A 14,599-nucleotide genomic window follows, 5' to 3' on the forward strand; every position below is an offset into this window, starting at 1 on the left:
GCCATGTTTCGGTAATTCCAAAAGTTTGACTCGCGTGGTGTCAAATGACACTGTTGGCGGTTCTACTGTTAGATATGTGAAAAATTGGTTTTCAACACAACACGGACAAGTGCCGCAGGTCTGGATGTACACTTGTTGTCATTGGACCACTAAACATTGTCTGCCTTTGTCTTTATGGACCATCACAGCAACTTTATTAGGTAGGGTTTTCACTTACTGCGAGTAATGGCCTTGCAATTTACCGCTTTCTTCCCAGCACTATGTCCAGATCTCAATGACAGTGGTTTCAATTATAAACCTATTCCCGGTCTCAGCACACAACCGGCGGGTCCCCTAGTACCCATCGAGTGCAGAACAGGTTATCTGTCTAACAATAGTATGGAAATAACCCAGTCTACATGCCAGGGCAATGGAAGATGGCAACCAAGTCAACCATTGTGTGAAAGTAAGTCTGTATCCAAGTGGTCCAAGAAATTTCCAATTCTGAAGAAATATTCCGTCCAGAGTCTGTTCACAGCATACTAATATTTTCATTTTGGTTTCCCTCATTAGTCAGATGAACAATATGGTGGTACAGTATTATAAAAGACATCGCAGTGTTTATCTCATACAGTATTAACACAATGAGCACTAAGAGGCTTCTGTGGAATTTGATATAGTTTGACCAGTTCTTTCTTTCATACAGTTGTAGCTACTGCCAGTTGCACATTGGTGTTTCATCTTGTTAGTGTGTGGTTTATTTCTGCTATTTTATATAATGTTCATGAGAGGGCACGGGTCAGGCAGTAAGGCCAAGTACAGGGAAATCCAAAAAAATCCAAAAAAAGGTATGTAAGAATAGCTGTCATCAAGAGGTGAATCATTTTCATTGGAATATTGTTTGTGTTCTATATGCTGCATTCTAGGCTGCTCTATGGTTTGCAATAATGCCAGTGTTACCAGCTGTGCCAGGATCACTGTGTCTAACATACAAGGCATAAATTGCCCATGTAACAGTATTGATGAAATCTGGACAAGGTCTGCTCAGGACTGTGTGCGTAAGTAATTATGTACCACTGTTTGGTGCTGTAAAAGTCCGTTCCTTTCTCCACTTTGATATATCCGCCTGTTTTGGTGAACGTCTCATGAGTCAAGGTAGTATCATTTGTATAACTCCTTTTAACTGTCTGCAGAGTGTGCATTTACCTTTTTCTTCTAATCCATTCCCTTCTTCAGCAACCCATTGCCCCACTCAAGATTGGAACTCCCTCTCGGATGATATTCCGAGATTGGAAGTGAATAATTCAATGTATGTGGCTTGCAATGATAAATACACTTCAACGGAAAATGGGAGGAACGTCACATGTATGCTGAACGGGACCCTGTCTAACCTACCAAATTGCACAGGTAAGAATTCTGTAGTTGAGGTTTATCTTTAAGAATTTCTCCACTGCAGTGTTGATCTAGCTAGAGAATGTTTGGAAGAATCATGGCTAGGAGAGCATACTAAAAATCTGTTGGCGATGAACCGTATTACTGCCACCTATATTTTATGTGTCTACGCAGACTACACATCATGTCTAACTTAAAAGGTATCTCGTGTTTGTCTCTTTCTTATCATTGGGCTCATGCAGGGAATAGGGCAAAATAATTTAGACAGCAATTATTGTGTGGCTGCACTAAACGTGGAAGCTTGCGCTTCCTGCTGACTGGCTTGACACTTGCATGACTTATGGCTGCTATTCAGAGCACATGAACAGCCTGTCGCACCTGCCACTGGGCAAACTTGCAAGAAAGCCCTCCCTCTTTAATATAGAGGGAATTGACCAATCATCGGCTCGGCTTGTGGAGGCCTGTTAACGTTCTGCTCCGAGAGGACTGAATTATGTAGTGTTTTCCAAGTCCAATTATCACTAAGGATATGTGTAACATTTAGCCGAGTGGTAGGCGCGGTGAAATCAACAAGAATTAGTTTTATTCTACTTCTTTCAGGTACACACCTAAGATATAATTATTAGTGAAAGAAGAAGCGGCAAAATAAATAACTTTCTCTCCGGTGCTCGCCTAGAGGTTGATTTCTTCGTCTTCGAGTTAGCTTTCGTTGCTATCTAATCTAATCTTCCTCAAAACAGAAATGCGCAGCCACTTTAATGCAGCAGACGCTGTACGCTTACATACAGAGATACACTAAATATACATCAGGCAAAGCTCCGTATTAGTTCCGTACTACTTCCGTATTGGTCGGGCAGGGATACTACATATGTTGGGTTCCAACAGGAGGAAGTCATACTCTCCAAGCACAATAATGGACAACGAAAACTGGTAGGTGGAACATTTATTACAGGTGACGAAGAGACAGAACCCGAGACAAACGGAACGACGTCATTGTGTAAGAGAGAAAGAAGAGGTAGAGAGCAAGTGTGAACGGCAAGATAAAGGGCCTGGGTAGCTATGGCAATTATGGGCGCGCAAGTAGCTTCCCAGGCCAACGGAACAAAAGGAGACAAAAAAGTATGAGAGTGCATTCAGGCCAACTTGGATATGGTTGTAGACGTACGGGAGGAGGTACCTTACAGATATCTTGCACATTTGCTCCATGCATTTATTCGGCATCAGGAAATCAGGGTATACTGTTGTTGCGTGAATGTACGAATCCAGTGTGCAAAGCGTAAAAACTCAACTGACGCTTTTTCTTGCTCCTTTTCAATTAAATTTGTTCACAGAAGTAATAGTGCAAAAATTCTGAAACAAAATATGTAATAATTTATTTTGAAACAACATTAGATTTCAGCTTGATAATTGCTATCAGTGTTCTGACAAAGTTATTATATGTTTTCCAAGGTCCACATGTTGCTGTGCTCTAGGTTTTGAGTGAAGTGTTTGTATCTGTGCGTGTCGTTGTGTGTATAATCCATGTGCGTGGTGGCGATACTGGCTATGTGAAGTCAATCCTACGAATCCAACGACTACCGTGGGCAAGTTGTATTTCGTTTACTGCTTTACTCTGCATATGAAGTAAATGCACCAAGCACTGAGTATTTGAATACACAGCATGGTCGCGTTCATGCATGGAATAGTTTCCAGTGAGTTTGATATTTATCTCGAAATTCTCTCAGATGGGGCCCAATACTAAAAATGCATAGATTTTCCTGTGGGCCGTGGCATGCAAACGCAACAGTCAATTCCGTAGCACTGAAAAGAACGTGGGGAGACTGCAAGCAGCAGTTTGCTAAGCAACTAATGGAATAGACATGACCATGCCATCAATGACAACAACTTTCTGCAAGATATACTAGAGTGCTAAGGTGCACATGGCTTTCGTTGGAATTCTCATTGGGTACCTGTCTGAATATCCCTGTCAGCGTAATTACTTGGTATCGCACTATCTGACTGTATAATATCTCATTGCTTTGGCAGGCTGTTAGTCATAACCCGAAAGTATTCGTCCTTTCTCAATTGGCTCAACATCCGAGTGGTTCTGAAGCCATAGTATGCTTTCCTTGTCAAGGATCATTACGGACATATCTTGGCGAAATGGTGTCGTGTGGGGAAACAACTTCTGTATTTAAACATTTGGTCCAATCTAATATTATAGAAAGTGCCAAACCCCTTGTTGTCGCACTAGCTGACTGGATAGTTTCTCGTTACTTTGATGCACTCTTAGTCATAACTCCTAACTTAGTGGTCCTTTCTTCTTTGTTAATTAATATTATTGCCTCAACAACATCCGAGTGTTTTTTTGCCAAAAACAACTAGACTCATTAGACAGGACGATTGCGCTAGTGTTCCAGATGTTGTTGTTGCAATCAACTAGAAACCCTTCTTGACGACGTATTGCTCAATCATTGTCCTTGACGCCGTATTGCCCAATCCTGCTGTCTGGGGCTGCATCCATGGGGTACTTTATTGAGGCGGGATGGGCTAGGCTTCGTTGAAGAAACATCTGTGTTAGCTGTGGGGCGATATAGGCCTAGTGGCGGGGTTTGGAGAAAGCTGCGCGCTTCAGGGTGACGAATGCTGCAGGATCATCTAGCGCTGTCGTGAAACTTTGTTGCCCGTGGCTTCCGGCTCCATTTACCCTGCAACTGATGTTTCTTTTTCATTTCTCCTACTCTTAAAAAGATAACTATAACATGGAATTCGAACGCGCACTATAGCCTTACATGTGTTATGGTAGCCGAGTGGTAGGCGCGGTGAAATCAACAAGAATTAGTTTTATTCTACTTCTCTCAGGTACACACCTGAGATATAATTATTAGTGAAAGAAGAAGCGGCAAAATAAATAACTTTCTCTCCGGTGCTCACCTAGAGGTTGACTACTTCTTCTTCGAGTTAGCTTTCGTTGCTATCTAATCTAATCTAATTAAAACCGAAATGCGCAGCCGCTTTTATGCAGCAGACTCCGTACGCTTACATACGGAGATACACTAAATATACATCAGGCAAATCTCCGTATTAGTTCCGTGCTGCTTCCGTATTGGTCGGGCAGGGATACTGCACCCTCCCTTCCTACAGATAATCACGCCCTCGTGATTTTCAAAAAATTAGTGAAGAGCTACGAACACAGCGTCAAGCGGAAGATGGCAAATTATACCGGAAATGATAACGTTTAGAGTAGACAGACGAAATGAACTGATAACAAATCATAAAGTAGAAGCACACCAGGTTCACACGATCTCACGGAGTCAAAAGGGAAAGAATGGTCCTCCAAACAGGACGTGAAAGACAGCCAAAGTTCTGCACATCGCGGGCTCAAACTGCCAGGAAATTCACAATTTCAAAAAAAATGCACTGCATCGTGGGAACTTACTCCGGTACACACCTGGAGTGTAAAAGGGGATTCTCTCACACTTCTCTCACCAGGTTACTTAGGTAAGCGGTGGCTCACCATGATCAGACGCCTACCAAACTAAACTGGATTCACACACTCGCATTAAGGAAGACTGAAGAGAATAGGGAGACTGAAGGAAGTCAGGAAAGAAAATGCCATACCTGGAATCAGCGTTAGTAACCACGGCGGCGGCTGGAGCTACGGCGGAGAGCAAGCCAGGTTTGATCTTCATCTTGGTTGTGCCGGTCACTCAGAGCGGCTAGCTCGGCGTCAAACAAATCAACTCCCTCCTCGTCTTGAATCGTGGTCTTCACATAGTCGATAGCATCAGTGGTGTCATTATCGTGGAAGCATGGTCTTCGTCGACAACTCAGCTGTGGGGGCAGACGAGCGAATTCCTCCTAGGACTCTCATTTCTGCTTTCGCCACGCTCGGCCGGGTTGTCTCGACGTTCAACGGCAGCGAGCAACGGAGGCGCAAATGGGGACAGCGCGAGGTAGCGGTCGGTCCGGCCACGTACGGTGCGCAGCAAGGTGTGACGGCCAATGGAGATCTGTTGCTCGGGAGAACGCCGGAGGGGACTCTGCGGGGACAGTCGACGTGGTGCGTCTCTGCATGCCTGCGTGGTTGGCTGGAGAACTGCCCAAGTGAAAAGTAGATCTACATGTAACTACAGTCCATTCATGCGTGTGTGCACTCTTTGTAACTTTTGCTGCACTGCACGCTTAGCACTCTACTTTCTTTCACTTTGTTTGGTGGCTCGCCAAAATTCTTAAACTATCACCTAGCCGTTAGAAAATGAATGTTAGCAGCTTGTGATTGGATTTCTCACCTGCCATTTTCTTGGAACCCCTGGCACTGTGTTGCTGGAGAGGTTAGCAGCTTGTGATTGGATTACTCACCTACCATTTTCTTGGAACCCCTGGCACTGTGTTGCTGGAGAATTGTAACTTTTCATTGTCACACTTTGCCCGTAATCTTGCGCCCATGTTTTGTAGTATAAATCTGACCATCTCCACATGATATCATCCTATTCAATATCACCTTTCTCTGATGAGCCTTATGAAGGCGAAACAGCTGTCAGGAGGAATTTCAGTATCTACCTGCAACCCTTCCTTGGTTGGTGTGTGTAATGGCTACTGAGGGTAGCAGTGAGTCGGCTGTGAGAGCGCATGGAGGAGAGGAGAGGAAGAGTTCTTTATATTATTATTATTATTATTATTATGAAATGACCCAAAGGCAATGTGCCTATCGAGGGGTTCATTTGATTGAAAGAACAGTAGATGTAGATGTATGTACAAAGAGAAGTAGGGATTGATGAGGAGAGAAATGGGGAAAATCAACTGCAAGGTGGCGGAATTCCGTTGATTGCATAAGCAAAGTCAGCTGTAAATTTCCTGAGGGCAGCTTTGAACTTATAGAGCGAGGCTTCCGATGTTAGACTGGGGGGTAAACAGTTCCATAGAATAGCAGTTCGGAACATGAAGAGAGACTTAGACAATGATTTAAATTTGGGAAGAATGATTTTATTTGGTCGTCGCTCACTATTCGTAATCTTGAAATGGAAATCAGCAAGGTAATCACGATGATGGAAAACATATCTGTGAAAAGTAGTGAGACTGATGATTTGACGACGATAGGCTAGTGACTCTAGGGAGCATTTAGAATTTAAGACAGATTTGGAAGAAGTGTAATCAAATGCAATTTTTTTCTTTTTCAGTAGAGCTCTAGCAAACCTTGCCTGTAATTGATCAAGAGTGGTCATGGGTTTCTTATTAGATCCAAACGACCACACCGTACAGCAATATTCGATCACAGGTCTTACGAACCCTTTGTACAGTATGATCATTGCCGAAGGCGCAAGTTGCTGGGACATAATTGACCGTAGGTGCACTCGATATCTGAACTTCGAAGTTATTTATTATTATTATTATTATTATTATTTGAGGGATTCCCCAAAGGCCGAAGCCTAAATCAAGGGGGTCTCCGAGAATAAATATACGTGTACAATGCGTGTGCAATAGGGTGCAATTCTTAAAAGAAAGAAAATATTACGATAAAAAAAGATTAATGTGAAGAGGTTAAATAAGAAGTCTGAGTAGAAGCAAGCGAAAAGGGTACTGGTAAAGAAGGGGGGGGGGGTAATCAGGAAGTGAGAAAACCTCGAGGATGGAATCTATACCTGTGGAAATGGGACTTAACGTGCTGGCTAAATACACCACGGGTTTCAGATATCCTAATCTCGGTAGGCAGGGAGTTCCACGTGGTGATCATGGAATGTAGTAGAGTGGATCGGAAACAGGGACCAGTGTGAGTGGGCAGGAGGTAAAAGTGGGGACGTCGTGCACTCTTGGATAGAGCTATGTTGAGATTATTGAGGGTTTCCGGGTATTGGCGGGTGAAATGGTAAAACAGTTTGAGGCAATGTATATGCCGCCGCCACGCAAGACTTTCCCATTCAGCAGCTTCAAACACGTTCTCCATGCCATGAGGAATGGGCACTTTCCGACGGTGTAAATACTGCCTGGCCACGCGTGCTTGCAATCGTTCCAAAGTGTCAATATTTCCTGCGGTCAGTTTGTTATTCCACAGAGGTGAAGCATACTCAATGGAGGGACGGACGTATCCTTTGTAGAGGCGGGCAATGAGAGCAGGGGTCAGATTGGGTGACATGTAGGATAGCAGAACAACGCGACGACGAAAGTTGGAGGTGACACTATTGATGTGGGTCTGGAAAGACAGGCGGGGATCCAGGGTGATTCCTAGATTGCGGTGGGTAGTCGAGGGACATAGGTCTGCAGCATCCACACGCAGTGCCGGGGCAGGAGTCTGGGCGGGGTCAAGTTTGCCGAATACAACACGCACGGATTTAGCGGCATTAAACCTGCCACCAAATGTAGCAGCCCAGTCCATCACCATGTTCACTGCTGACTGGAGCTGTTGAGGTGCTGCTGCTGGCGGTCGGGATAATCCCAGCGCAGTATCATCAGCATAGAGGTATGTTTCCGTCCTGTTGCCATCAGGGATTGATCTCGGGAGGGTATTAATGTACAGGAGAAATAGGATGGGGCCAAGGTGGGAACCTTGAGGAACTCCCGCAGAGATAGGGGCGAGGGGGGAAAGGTCTTCTCCAACTTTGACCTGTAACTTGCGAGCTGCAAGGTAACCTGCAAACCAAGTAGTAGCCGTTGGGTTGCATAGTGGTTGTAGAAGGGCCAGAAGGGTAGAATGCGGGACGCGATCAAATGCCTTGGCAAAATCCAAGAAGACCACATCATACTCCTGGCTGCTGTCCATGCTCTTGGCGGCGCTAGCCGTTAAATGTATCAGTTGGTCAACTGTGCTCCGACCGTGTACAAACCCGAACTGATCCGAAACTATTAAATCTTCATTCCTAAGGAACCTGCTAAGACGGTGCGCGACAATCGAATCAAGCACTTTGGCGACCGAGTTCAAGAGAGAAATAGGGCGGTAGTTCTGGGGTTCAGCTGTGGAACCTCTCTGCTTATATATTGGTACAACTTGCGCCGTTCTCCACGATGGTGGCAGGCGGCCTTGTGTTATACGTAAATTAAAGACTTTGCAGAGGGAGTGGGCAATGACACCAGCGGTCTCCTTCAGAATGCGGTTCGGGATGTCACCACCGGCAGCTTTATGGACAGGCAATCTCTTGAGAGTATCAAAGACGTCGTAGGCAGATATAACTGAGATATCGAAGGGGGATGTTGGCGTAGGTGGGGGGTGCGGATTAGGTAGTTGTTGGGTGTGGGTGTTGGAGCATTGGTTGGAGAACACGTCAGCCAGCAAGTGCGCCTTGGATGCGTCTGTGGTTACAACCTCGCCTCCAGACTCAAGGGATGGAATTGGTGCACGCGTTTTAGATATATTGGTGAGCTGTTTGGCTTGGCGCCACCACTGGTACGGACTTCGTTCTCTGTCAACCCGTGCGCTCATGTTCTCCAGGTAGATTGCTTTAGAACGTCGGACGGAGGCTTGATAGGCATTGCGGGCAACTTTAAAGACAACCCAGTGGGTTGTTAAGTTTGTACGCTTGGCTAAACGGAAAAGGCGGTCTTTTTTCTTGCAAAGAGTGGCATGGCGGCCAGTGTACCAGGGTGTATCTGTTCTTCGCTTTGTGGAAATAGTTCTCATAGGCACGTGTGACGAGATTGCCGTAGTAATGCAGGAATGCCAACTATCCCACGCTTGCTCAACTGAGGACATACTACTGATGTCAGACGAAAGTGGAAGATTCCATATGTGGTCTCTGAGTGCATCAAAATCGGTGTTTACGTAATCAGGAACGGCACGTGACTGACTGGGAGATGACTGGGCAAGGGAAGGCAAAGCAACTTTGAAGACAACGGGACAGTGATCGGAAATGGAGGACAGCACTTGAATGTCACATACATGCTGTGGTGTGTTTGTGATGACAAGATCAAGGAGCGATGGACCCTGGCGGCCAGTGGCAGAATATCTAGTCGGGGTGTTGTGGACGAGTTGGATGAATCCAAACCGGTCTAATGCTTTGAGTAGAAGCTTGCCTTCTGCTGTAGACGGGTCTGTAGAGTTCCATGTACGTAGTTTAGCGTTGAAGTCACCCACTAAGATTGTGGGCAAGTGTGGCTGGTTCTGTTCAAAGGTACGGCTGAAGGAAGTGAAAAATTGGTCGCGCTCGTCTACGGTACGATGTGGCGGGCGGTAGAAGACATGAAAGGCCATTGGAAGCTGTTGAGTGATGCTTACTTGAAGACAGAGATGTTCTATGTCCGGGCCCTCCATTTGTGGCAGCCTAGTAATCCTGTGGGAAAGACTGGATTTGACATACACTGCTATACCTCCTCCTGTGCTGCCTAGTATGGCTGTCCTTCGGTCACTACATAGTTAGGGATATTTACACTGTGGTCGGGGAGGGATAGAAAAAACCAAGTCTCAGTGAGAAAAAGAATATCTATATCGTGATATTTAATGAATGCTTCTAAAATAGAGAGTTTTCTAATTGCACTTTGGCAATTGAGGTGTGCAACTCGGAGCCCCGGAGGTTCCTATTGTTGCCGGTTTGAGCTCCCAAGTGCGCCAGCTCTTGGGTGTAGTTGTGCTGCGTTGCTTCGTGTTGTTGCCAGCGGGTCGATGTTGTGTGCTCGCATATACTCTTCTGCAAGGACCTGCGAATGAAGGATTACTCTGGGCGAATCCTTCGTCGCAACAACTTCAATGTGAGTGGTGCGCAGATAGCAGGTCTTTCCGGCCTTTCTCATTGCCTGGAAAGCTGGTCGCAGCTTCTGTTGAAATTGGCGTTCCTCCCTGGTCAGATTTTCAGAAAAGTACACCTTTTCCCTGGTCTCGTTGGTTGTACGGAGTCTGCTCCGTAGCTGGAGCATGCGCTTGCAGGCATCTGGCGTTGCAGTGCGGACCAGGATGGGACGCGGTTTGAGTGGCGGTTGTTGTACTGACGTACGCGTGACACCAAGTCGCTGTGCAGCAACAATGTCAGTTTGTTGCAGTGGGAAGCCTAGTGTGTCCCGTACAAGGGTCACAACTGCGTCTATGGTTGCCGTACCCGTATCGTTTGAACTGGAGGCCAGCTCTTGTTCCCCTTCCCCAAGGCCCTGGATGATGAAGGAGGTTGCCGTTTCTCGCTTGGCCTTGTCTACCGTGTCAAGGAGGCTTTCTACCATGGGGTCAACGGCTTGCAACTTGGTGTCAATGTGATCGACTCTACTTAACAGGGTAGCTGTTCTGACTTCAAACTCATCTCTGATTTGATTTTCGAATTGGCTCACTCTTGCCTCCAAATCCTTGCATGCTTGTTTTATTTCTGTCGTCTGGGCAATGATTGTAGCCATTCGCTCATCTAGAAGCTCCGACATTGTGGAACGGAATTCACTCACTAGCACTTCTATCGACACAATGCCATCCAGTGACTCACCCTCATCATTATTGGCTGCAGGAGGGTTCATACCGTCTGATAGTCGGGATGCTGACTGTCGGCTCTCTCCAGGCGAACTACAGGGTTTAGATTTCGTGCTTGGCTTGGTAGAGGAACCCTTGGCTCTGCTCGATAAGCTAGTTCTATTAACTTGAGACATGGTTTCATTAATGCAGTTAGAACTGATCTTTAACACGGGTACTGAAGCTAAAATCCTTTCTACAGGCGGAGCCCAAAAATTGCCAACCGCACTTCAAAACGTACAAACGATTGTACTCCTCATGCATGACATTGTTACTGAAGTAACGTCTTCTGCATAGCTACGGGAATAAATACTATACTATACTATATACAGCTTCCAAACCATTCAACTTAGCACTGCGTACATGTGAGCAAAATAGAGAAGCAACTATCCGTATACACAAGCCAACATTCAGGTTTCTCCGACATATTTATTATTATATTAAGGCGACATGTTTGTGGAAATCCAGGTTGTCGGTCAAGGTGATGCCAAGATGTTGCAGTTCAGAAACCACCGTTAATGGCTCATTGTACATTTGGTATTGGATTCCTGCAGTAGGTGTATCATTGATAGCTCTATGGCACAGCACGGATGTCTTGCTTGCTGAGAATTCACCTCCATTGTTCCTGCCCCATGTTTGACATGCATCGAGATCAGACTGCATGTTCGCTCTACTGGCGAGGGTGTCTTCAGGTTTGTTAGCCAGTAGGAGGGTGACATCATCTGCAAATAGATATTGCGTGCAATGTTGCATAGCGTTGGGCAGGTCATTTATATAGAGTAGGAATAGGAGTGGTGAAAGGTGGGAACCTAGAGGCACTCCGCAGTTGATGCTCTGCTTCTTCGATTTAGTGCTATGTACCTTCACTTCAATTTGTCGATCCCCTAAGAAGCTCTTCAGCCATTTTACTGACGAAGCTGTAGCAATCTTACCGAATTTCTTTAGGAGTATAGAGTGGTCGACCCGGTCGAAAGCTTTCCTGAAATCTAGAGATATCAGGTCAAAATTAGTGCCATTATCAATATTCACAGCCATTGATTGGGTTAGCAAGATACGTTGGTCCGTTACAGACTTGTTGCGTACATATGCTAGTGCACTCCAGGCACAAACATCACTAGGGATACAAACTTACAGAGACGCTCCATTTCCAGCGCGACGAACACCTCGTAAACACCAGATAGCAGCGTGAGTCAGTGTCGCTCCTGGACGGTGAGACAGACGTCGAGCACCCTCGGTCATTCGCAACGCTGTCACCTCCAAACCAACTAGTCGCAAGCCCGCGCTGGGCACAACAGAACGAAGTAGTGGTTGCGACTTCGGCGATGATTTGTAAGAAAGGGTTTCCTCTCCATACTGCTCTCCACACTGGAGCTCGCGCTATTTCGCCGACTTTACTTGACACTTGACTGACTCACTACTGCCATCCAGAGCACACGAGAAGTCCATCGAACCTTCGATTCGAGAACCTGCAAGAAAGCACCACTCCCTGCTCAATACACAATGTTTCGGGGAATTCACCCCTCATCAGTTGAGCTTGAGTAGGCTGAGGAAGATTGTGACTGAAGAGCACCACTTATATAGAGCTCTCCAGGCACAAACATCACCAGGGATACAAACGTACAGAGACGCTCCGTTGCCAGCGCGACAAACACCTCGTAAACACCAGATAGCAGCGTGAGTCAGTGTCGCTCCTGAACGGTGAGACAGACGTCGAGGACCCTCGGTCATTCGCAACGCTGTCACCTCCAAACCAACTAGTCGCAAGCCCGCGCTGGGCACAACAGTACGAAGTAGTGGTTGCGACTTCGGCGATGATTTGTAAGAAAGGGTTTGCTCCCCACACCGGAGCTCGCGCTATTCCGCCGACTTTACTTGACACTTGACTGACTCACGACTGCCATCCAGAGCACACGAGAAGTCCATCGAACTTTCGACTCGGCAAACCTGCAAGAAAGCACCACTCCCTGCTCAATACACAGTGTTTCGGTGAATTCACCCCTCATCAATTGAGCTTGTGTAGGCTGAGGAAGATTGTGGATGAAGAGCACCACTTATTTAGTGCTCTCCAGGCACAAAAATCATCAGGGATACAAACTTACAGAGACGGTCCGTTTCCAGCGCGACAAACACCTCGTCAACACCAGATAGCAGAGTGAGTCAGTGTCGCTCCTGGACGGTGAGACAGACGTCGAGGACCCTTGGTCATTCGCAACGCTGTCACCTCCAAACCAACTAGTCGCAAGCCCGCGCTGGGTACAACGGTACGAAGTAGTGGTTGCGACTTCGGGGATGATTTGTAAGAAAGGGTTTGCTCCCCACACCGGAGCTCGCGCTATTCCGACGACTTTACTTGACTGACTCACGACTGCCATCCAGAGCACACGAGAAGTCCATCGAACCTTCGACTCGGCAAACCTGCAAGAAAGCACCACTTCCTGCTCAATACACAGTGTTTCGGGGAATACACCCCTCATCAGTTGTGCTTGAGTAGGCTGAGGAAGATTGTGCCTGAAGAGCACCACTTTTATAGTGCTCTCCAGGCACAAACATCACCAGGGATACAAACTTACAGAGACGCTCCGTTTCCAGCGCGACAAACACCTCGTAAACACCAGATAGCAGCGTAAGTCAGTGTCGCTCCTGGACGGTGAGACAGACGTCGAGGTCCCTCAGTCATTCGCAACGCTGTCACCTCCAAACCAACTAGTCGCAAGCCCGCGTTTGGCACAACAGTACGAAGTAGTGGTTGCGACTTCGGCGATGATTTGTAAGAAAGGGTTTGCTCTCCACACTGGAGCTCGCGCTATTCCGCCGACTTTATTTGACACTTGGCTGACTCACGACTGCCATCCAGAGCACAGGAGAAGTCCATCGAACCTTCGATTCGGCAAAACTGCAAGAAAGCACCACTCCATGCTTAATACACAGTGTTTCGGGGAATTCACCCCTCATCAGTTGAGCTTGAGTAGGCTGAGGAAGATTGTGACTGAAGAGCACCACCTTTATAGTGCTCTCCAGGCACAAACATCACCAGGGATACAAACTTACAGAGACGCTCCATTTCCAGCGCGACAAACACCTCGTAAACACCAGATAGCAGCGTGAGTCAGTGTCGCTCCTGGACGGTGCGACAGACGACGAAGACCCTCGGTCATTCGCAACGCTGTCACCTCCAAACCAACTAGTCGCAAGCCTGCGCAGAGCACAACAGTACGAAGTAGTGGCTTGCCGAGTCGAAGGTTCGATGGACTTCTCGTGTGCTCTGGATGGCAGTCGTGAGTCAGTCAAGTGTCAAGTAAAGTCGGCGGAATAGCGCGAGCTCCGGTGTGGGGAGCAAACCCTTTCTTACAAATCATCGCCGAAGTGGCAACCACTACTAAGTCTCATATTTACAGTAGTTTAAAAAATAAATAAAAAATAAAAAGTGCTTTGTCCGGAGTGACAGCAGCGCTAGCTGCATGTGAAGGAGCATAACATCTAGTTGGTAGCTGTGATTGTGGATAAATTGTGAACTGCCCTGCACTTGTGTATAAATAACCTCCAGTCCAAGAACTGACGGCGCTCCAGCAAGGGCGGCTGGTGAAGAAGGGACAAGAGGTGTTCAAGGAAATACGGTGCATTGGTTTCAAACTGCTGAGGAGGAAAAAGTTAACCTCTCCGTCCCATTCTGGCTGTTCCTAGTATACTGCTACTACTGACTGCACATTCTGCACGAATTTTTCCTGATTTTACGACTTTTGTCTATACGTCGACTGTCCAAAATGTAGCGCTCATTTATTGCTTGTCTTCGAGATAAAGTGCTCCTGGTTGCTCACATATTCGAAAACCGGCGCTTAG

General features: G+C 46.6%; 1 long non-coding RNA gene across 1 annotated transcript in view; it reads left to right on the plus strand.

Annotated features, from left to right (window-relative positions):
• Positions 1-306: 306 nt before the first annotated feature.
• LOC135812633 (uncharacterized) overlaps positions 307-14,599 on the plus strand; it is a 64,276-nt gene continuing 49,983 nt past the window's right edge. Inside the window, exons 1-2 of the long non-coding RNA XR_010552885.1 lie at positions 307-445; positions 906-1,037. This is a non-coding gene — a long non-coding RNA (uncharacterized LOC135812633). The remainder of the gene's footprint in view (positions 446-905; positions 1,038-14,599) is intronic.

The sequence above is a fragment of the Sycon ciliatum genome, chromosome 3 (genome assembly GCF_964019385.1).
Source record: "Sycon ciliatum chromosome 3, ocSycCili1.1, whole genome shotgun sequence".
NCBI classification, from domain to species: domain Eukaryota; kingdom Metazoa; phylum Porifera; class Calcarea; order Leucosolenida; family Sycettidae; genus Sycon; species Sycon ciliatum.